Source organism: Apodemus sylvaticus, chromosome 5 (genome assembly GCF_947179515.1).
Source record: "Apodemus sylvaticus chromosome 5, mApoSyl1.1, whole genome shotgun sequence".
In the NCBI taxonomy this organism is placed as follows: Eukaryota; Metazoa; Chordata; class Mammalia; order Rodentia; family Muridae; genus Apodemus; species Apodemus sylvaticus.
Genome location: NC_067476.1, coordinates 59,644,357 through 59,653,316, shown reverse-complemented (window position 1 = coordinate 59,653,316; position 8,960 = coordinate 59,644,357).

Below are 8,960 nucleotides of genomic sequence, written 5' to 3'. Positions count from 1 at the left end.
GATGTTCATATCTCTTATCTATGTGCACACACACACACATAGATAAGTAAATAAACAAATCTTTAAAAATGTAAATTATTACTCACTGGGAAGAAAAACATGTTAAAGTGAATTTTTTTTGTATTTCTACATAAAATTATTCTGAAATAATTTATAAAAATGATGTGCAAAGGCATTGCTTTAGTAACCAGGATTTGATGATCTGAGAATATAAAACATATGTTATGATGCTATTAGCAGCACACAGACACTAGTCAATCAATGAATTCATTTTTATAACTAAAGGTTTGGCTTGGAAACTGTTAAAAGCAAAATTTTAGAAAGCTGATATAATCTTGGAAAAGTTACTTAACTATTTAATTGCTCTAAATGGATCAAGAGACTCTTGCTAACTGTGAAAGACATTTCAAGTTGAATATACATGACTAAAGAAATTTAGTAGTTTAATTTCCATATAATACCTTAAATGGAAGTAACAATTCTTGGTATGTTACCATAAAACTTATTTTTTCATTTTAATTTTAAAGATTATTCATACTTAACAAAATAAGTAATTTAATAAAGAAAGTAAATCTTCAAACCATGAAGAAAAATGTAACCATTTGGGACTGGATCCATCTGTAAAGTAATTTTCAAGCAACCATGAGATCCTGTGATTAATCCCCAGAACCTGTGTAAAAATCAAGTATGGTGGCTCTCAATTCCAGTTAGCACAGAGGGTCCCCAACCCTTGACAAAGAACAACAGGCAACTAAGAAATGCTGAGAATGAGAGGAATCATCTCTCTCTGGGAAGAACTGCAATTGTTATCAATACCAAATCACCAGCCCTGAAATCATAAATCATATGCATACATGTACTATAATATAGACTGAGCAGATTCTACTTATATATTTAAGGTTCTACTTATATACTTAAGGTATATGTGATTTCAAAAAATGTAGATATGGTGGCACATACCTATAATCCCAGTATTCCTACCCTGAGATGAAAGACACAGAGAGAGGAATTAGCATTAATCTTTCCAATGTCCTTTTCCTTTCTAAACTGTAAATTTTACATTTCCTTCTGCCTAACTTGTCCTTGTTTTCATTGTAGATCTACATAACAGTAGTTACTAGCAACTGTACAAAACAGCCAATATTAGGCTTCCTTGAAATAGTCTTTGACAAAGCGATCAGCTCATTACTTTTTTATATATATTCTCAGGAAAATTTTTAAGGCAAGTGCTGAAAACAGACACATTCTTTGACAAAATATCACAAGAAAGGTTTCTAGCCCAATTGCTGATATTAGTCCTCCTTGAAACCTTGTGAGCTAGGTGTCCGCAGAACACATAACTCTAAGAACTATGGTCTTCAGTCTCCTTCTGGGATGTATCACATACCTCAGGGTACACTTTTCACCTATAGTCTTCCACATCCTTCAAAAACAACAGCATGATCATGTACAGTACAGTAATACCCTCTCCCTGATACCAATTTCTTACTGGCTACTTTCTATTTCTGTGATAAAACACCACAACTAAAGCTATTATATTATATTAATTATATTAATTATATTATATTATATTATATTATACATTATTATATTTATAAGGAAGGTCTGACCTGAGGCATACCATGGTATAAGAAGTGGCAGCAGCCGGGCGGTGGTGGCACATGCCTGTAATCCCAGCACTCTGGGAGGCAGAGGCAGGAGGATTTCTGAGTTCGAGGCCAGCCTGGTCTCCAGAGTGAGTTCCAGGACAGCCAGGGCTACACAGAGAAACCCTGTCTCGAAAAATACCAAAAAACCACACACACACACACACACACACACACACACACACACACAAAAGTGGCAGCAGACAGTGGCACCATTGTGGTAGGGAAGTGTGGTAGCAGACAGGCATGGCGACTGGAGCTAGAAGCTGAGATTGGCTCATATCTTGAAAATCAAACAGAAAGTTAAGTGTACTAGGAATGATGCATGGATTTTGAGCCTGAATAACTACCTCCAATATCATACTTCCTCCAGCAAGGCTAAACCTCCCAAACCTACACAAACTAAGTCACTCACTGGGTGCCAAGTCTTCTGATACCCAAGAATATGAGGGATATTTTATTTAAACCACCACACAGTGCTTGGCGGACAGTTATTTTATTATGTTGCTTGGTCACTGAGATATTTTATACATATTCTAGCAACACTGTTGCAAAAATATTTTATGCTTATCATGGATTGTGAAGTATCATGTTAATTAAGAAAATGGCTGAGAAATCTAGAGTGGTAGCCTATATTCCATAAAGAGAAGGAAACAGAAGTTAAGAGAATACAATTACCCAAAAATCTAAAGCTAAAAGGCAAGAAAGGCAGATTTGAGATCAGATTTTCCTAAATCCTACTCAATGCCTTTCTCTCCTCAGCTTCATGAAATACCTGCTCCCAGCCAAAGAAAGCAAGGCCCTCAGCCTAGGTCTGCACGTACACGGATGCTCAGAACACAGTTGTTTCTGGATTCCTTTTAATTAATGAGACAGTTGTAAATGTAGACCAAGGATGTGCCTTGTGCTGTATAGATTGCATCCAAAGCTGCTTAAGTAATTGAGTGGTTATGGCAATCTTCCTAAATCATTGCGAATTATTAGGCAGCATGTGGTACAGTTGGAATCAAGAGGGCTCAGGTGTAATAAATGATTGTCCTTTGAGAGAGTCATTTCTTCATAATAGGCCTGTGATTCATTAGGGACATGCAAGAAGCTCCAACTGTGGTAATTAACTGCACTGAGATATGTTATAGACACAGATCCATCTGATTCCTGTATGAATTACTACTGGAAATAAAGTTTGCTGGGAAACTACCAAAAAAGTGAAAAATAGCAGAATTGTCCATCTATTCCTTGTTATATTTTTATGAAAGTATCAGTTATTTTAGCATGAAGCATTTCAATTACCATCTTATATATTTGTTTAAAGTTTATCCACTTGTACTAAATATTTCTTAAATTAGGAAGTCTAAAAAAAACTCAAAGGGATACCAAGGAGAGGAGATAGGGTATTATTAGAGTTTCAGAGAAATATAACATAAAAAATAAAAAGTGGAAATTCTTTTCTACTTTTAGGAACATTACTAAAAGCATTTAGAAATAAACACAGACTAAGAATAATTCTGTAATTATCCTACTAAAGATAATGAATCATAAGGTGTTCTGTTGAGGAAATATTTCCCTGTGCCCATGTCCTCAAGGGTCTTCCCCAGTTTCTTTTCTATTAGTTTCAGTGTGTCTGGTTTTATGTGGAGGTTCTTGATCCACTTGGACTTGAGCTTAGTACAAGGAGATAAGAATGGATCAATTTGCATCCTTTTACATGCTGACCTCCAGTTGAACCAGCACCATTTGTTGAAAAGGCTATCTTTTTTCCACTGGATGGTTGTAGCTCCTTTATCAAATATCAAGTGAGCATAATTCTGTGGTTTCATTTCCGGATCTTTAATTCTATTCCATTGATCTACTTGCCTGTCACTGTACCAATACCATGCAGTTTTTAACACAATTGCTCTGTAGTACTGCTTGAGGTCAGGGATACTGATTCGCCTAGAAGTTCTTTTACTGTTAAGAATAGTTTTAGCTATCCTGGGTTTCCATGAAGAATTGAGTTGGATTTTGATGGGGATTGCGTTGAATCTGTATATTGCTTTTGGCAAGATGGCCATCCTAAGTGATTACATAAGCCTGAGTGCTTCCCAGGAGGTCCACAGTGACCAAGGGCACAGAACCCAGCCCAACTTTCCTTCTAGGCCACTTCCCTGCCCAGGCCAGACCAGTGGCCCAATACCTGCCCAAACACTACAGCCCACAAGCCTAAGTGATCACATCATCCTAAGTGAGGTAATGCAGTCTCAAAAGAACACTCATGGTATGCACTCACTGATAAACAGATATTAGCCTAGAAGCTTGGAACGTCCAAGACACAATTCACATATTAAATGATGCCCAAGAAGAAGGAAGGAGTGGCCCCTGGTCCTGGAAATGCTCAGTGCAGCAATGTAGGGGAATACCAGGACAGGGAAGTAGGAAGGGGTGGATTGGGGAACAGAGGGAGGGAAGAGGGCTTATGGGACTTTTGAGAAGGGGGATCCAGGAAAGGGAAAATCACTTGAAATGTAAATAAAGAATATATCAGCTTGATCCAGCATTGTAGGGGAGTACCAGGACAGAGAAAAGGGAGGGAGAAAGACAGGAGAATGGATGGAGAGAAGAGGACTTATGGAACATAAGGGGGGGGGGACTGGGAAAGGGGAAGGCTTCTAGAATGTAAACAAAGAATATAGAAAATAAATTAAAAAAGAAAAAAGAATATATCAAATAAAAAATAAGTAAGGACTCTATATGATTAATAAAGTCATGAATTTTCAAGGTCAAAAAAAGTTAATGCATCAAAGACAAGGAAACAAAGATAATAAATCATATTTAAGTTGGCTCTTCTGTAGGGCTTCTCTGAAGCCTCCTGGGTATTATAATCATTCTTTGGTTTTTCTTGAACACATTATATTATGTTCTTTCAGATTTTAAACGTAGGCAGATACCCAGCCAAACACTGGAGCCTTCATGCTTCCCAGGAGGTCTACAGTGACCAAGGACACATGAAAAATTTGCCTAAAAACCCATGCCAGTTAGGATACCCACCTAGCCCAGTTGACATGGGACCTACCGTGACACCAGATCTACCTTTCCTCTGGTCCACTTCCCCACTGGGCCAGATCAGTGGCCTGGCAGATAAACACTCAAGCAGCCTGAGTACTTCCCAGGAGGTCCACAGTGACCAAGGGCACAGAGCCCAACTTTCCTTCTAGCCCACTTCCCTGCCCAGGCCAGACCAGTGGCCCAATACCTGCCCAAACACTACAGCGCACACACTACAGCCTACAAGCCTCCCAAGAGGTCCACAGTAACCAAGGACACATGAGGCCTGCTGCAACCAGAGACACAGGAGGCCCAAACTAACAAGAGACAACACAGACTGCCTCTAAGGAAGCTAGCCCTAACTCAAGTCATGGACATCTACCTGCCTCCAAGGAGACCAGTTTCAGTCAGAGACACCCATGCCAGTTAATACCAGAGAGAACCAGATGACCAGAGACAAGTGTATGATCATAAACGACAGACCCCAATGCAATTTGGCACCATCAGAACCCAGTTCTCCCACTGCAGCAAGTCCTGGATACCCTAACACACATGAAAATAAGATAATGACCTAAAATTCCAACTCATGAAACTGATAGAGGCCTTTAAGAAGGATGTAAAGAAATCCCTTGACAAAATACAGAAAAACACAGGTAAACAGGTAGAAGCCCTTAAAGAAGAAACAAATAAGTCCTTTCAAGAAATACAGGAAAATACAATCAAGCAGATGAATTAATTGAACAAAATAGTCCAAGAACTAAAAATGGAAATAGAAACAATAAAGAAAACACAAGAGAGGCAACCCAGGAGATGGACAACCTAGGAAAGAGATCAGGAGCTACACATGTAAGCATCCCCAACAGAATACCAGAGACAGAAGAGAGAATCTCAGACATAGAAGATACCACAGAAGATATTGACATGTCAGTCTAAGAAAATACAAAGTGTAAAAGCTTCTAACCCAAAATATTCAGGACAAATTCAGGACACGATGAAAAGATCAAACCTAAGAATAATAGGATTAGAAAAGGGTGAAGAATACCAGCTGAAAGGGCCAGAAAACATCACTCTTCTTCCATTTTTGCTGCATATTAATTCCTCAAAAACATTGCTCCCTGAGAATAATATACCACAACCTCAAACTGCAGATATTTTGCTATCATTTCATAAGTTCTCTATTGGTGAATACGCTCTAAGTAATTTTCATTTATATTGATTGGGCATGAAGCCACAATATAATTTAAGAGAATGTCAGGATGGATATTTTTAACTTCCAAAGGTAAGCATAGAAAGTTTTCTATCTTGTATGCCTACATTAAAAATATTAACCTTAAAACCTAAGAATCATAATTAGAAATTCAATTAGTATAAATGAGTAAAGATGTTTGCATAGGTTCTACTAATCTGACTTGCTCTTGGATCAGTTACACTGAAATCCTTTGTTTCTCTACCTCTCTTCTTGCCTCTTCCCCTCCTCAACTTCCCCATCCTCTTCTCTCACTTTATCCCTTCCCATTTCTTCTCCTTTTTTCTTCAGTTTGTTTGAAACAGGGTCTCATTAGGCAACAGTGGCTAGCCTGGCACTTAGTATATAGATGAGGCTGGCCTTGAATTCACAGAGATCCCCTGCCTCTGCCTCCCCAGTGCTGAGATTAAAAGACATGACACCATATCTGGTGTTATTGCTCTACTCCATAAATAATATCTCATACATTATTTGCCTATAAGAAAAGACAGGGCATTATTTAAATTTCCCTGAAGAAAATGATTCTAGAAAAGGTCATGAGCCAAGCATATCTTTGCTTGTTGCCCTTACTTAGTGCACTGGGCCAGGGCAATGTAGCTTCCCTCTCCCTTTTGAAATATAATTTTTTTCTGAAAAGTATTTTGAAGGTGATTAGGACAAAACTTTTGAAAATATTTCTGAAAACTGAAAAAATCAGTATTGAAAAATTCAATATTCGATGTATAATTGTTACATGTAAAATGGAATGTCAAGTTTTATGCCTATATAGAATTAAGAACATGCCAAGGATCTGCTAAACTTCTGAATGAGGAGGTCAACAAGATTATGAAATGGTACCCAAAAAAACTTGAGTTTCCATTTATAGGAATTGACAAAATAAAGTCAGAATAAGACCAGTGGATTAGAGAGAATAATATTTTACATCATAAAACCCAAAAAAAGAATAGTTTTTATTCCAGGAAGAATCAAATTCCATCTTTACAAGATAGATTTCTACAAATTGACGTGAAATGCCAGTTTGGTCTTTCATCTGTAGCTAATAATCACAAGAGCTAGCTTCAGTAGTTTACCAATAATTTTTCAATGTTTCTTTTGCTTTAAACCCAAGTTTTAGAGAATTATTCCTGAAGCACATGAACACATACCACACTCTCCTCTCTCTCTCTCTCTCTCTCTCTCTCTCTCTCTCTCTCTCTCTCTCTCTCTCTCTCTCTCCTCTCTCTCTCTCTCACTCTCTCCCTCTTTTTCACACACACACACACACACACACACACATGTAAGGAATGATGGTATCATATGCCTAGTAATGCATACAACAATTGTGCTCAGCAAATGAAGATTAACAATTTGTTCACTCCATCATCAAGAAAAGACTGTGTTTTTTATTTGCCTTTTGTTAAAAATCACTCAATGGCAAATCCAATGAAAGCATCCAACTTTTGAGTGAAATGAAAGATAAAAGTTCTGAATCATAAAGAATCCTTATTCTCTCATGAAATAGTGAGGGATTCAGTATACCGAGAATCTAAAGTACATCCACGTTTCTGGGAACCTGTGTTGGGGGCCATGGTAAAGATGTGGATGCTTCTTAAGGCATGATGAATACATGGAGGTTCTCAAACAGGCAGGAGTGACACCATCAGTCTGGTTTATGGGTTGATTCTTAAACTCTTTCTACAAAAAAAAATACCAAAACCATATTATTTTGTCTTTTTCAAAAAATCTATCTTAGGTATATGAGTGCTGTATTTACATGTATACATGCCGGACAGAAGAGGATGTCATATCCCATTATATATGTTTGTGAGCCACCATGTGGTTGTTGGAATTAAGCTCGTGACCTCTGGAAGAGAAGTCAGTGTACTTGAGCTATCTCTTCAGCATCTATTTTGTCTTTTAAAAACATGATTTCTCCTAGATTACTTGTAAGACTCCTATCATAATTTTACTTGTAGAAAATGTTGGCATTCTGAGTACTGAGTTTGTTAGGATTAGCCTCTGTCCATTGGCTGTCTAAAAGGGTTTATGACTAAAGCAAAGTTGAAAACAATAAAAACATCTTTTCCCACCAATATCTGTGATTTTGAGCATCAACATAGTAGGTATGTAAAGAATTGATAAGAGTATTTAACAGCATGTAATTCATGTTTAATACAATTCTCCATAATGAAATATATTTAGATATCTATTTTTCATAAGATGGCACACCTATCATATCAACCCCCCAAAGAAACCCCATATTACCAATAATTTCTCCTCCAGGCTTTGACAATTAACAGTTAATTTTTTATCCTCATAGGCTTTATAAATATAATGATTATTTTATATAAAGGAATAATATAATATACCTATTTTCATATTTGTTTTCTTTCATTTAGCATGTGCTTTCAGTGTTTAAATTGTACATGAATAAGCATTTCATTCTTTTTTTCATATTCCATAATGTCTCGTTTATGTATTCATCCAGTGGTAAACACTTGGAATCTTTCCACTGTTTGACAAATACCTTCCCTTTGGTTGGAATGGATTGCTTGGTCAAATGGTAATTCTATGTTTAATATAACAGGCAGACTGTTCCACAATGGCTGCATCATTTCCATTAGGTGTACATAGGTAGGTTTTAGTACCTTTACAACCTTGATATCATCTACCAGTGCCAAACTTCTTAAAAAAATTATTATCATACTATGAAATGGTATGGTATATGCCATAAACTGCTTAGCTGGGCACTGGAAGCCTGACTGAAAGTAATAGGATATTAAGAAAGACAGACAGAAGTAAGGCAAAGCTGGCATTAGGCTGTGTGCTAGGATTGAGAAACTCTAGCAGTGGCCTCAAAACTCAGTGTTTATTACACACATGGAAAACAATAGATTGACCAGTAGTCTCAGTAGGAGATTTGAGTAGGGAGCTGCATGATCATACAGTCTTCTTGAGCAAGGAAACTGTGGTCAGAGCCTTCTACACTGCTGTTCTGCCAAACATCAGCTGTTACACAAGCATCCTGCCTCAGCAAATATCCCAGTCTCAGGCATTGGGTAGTTATG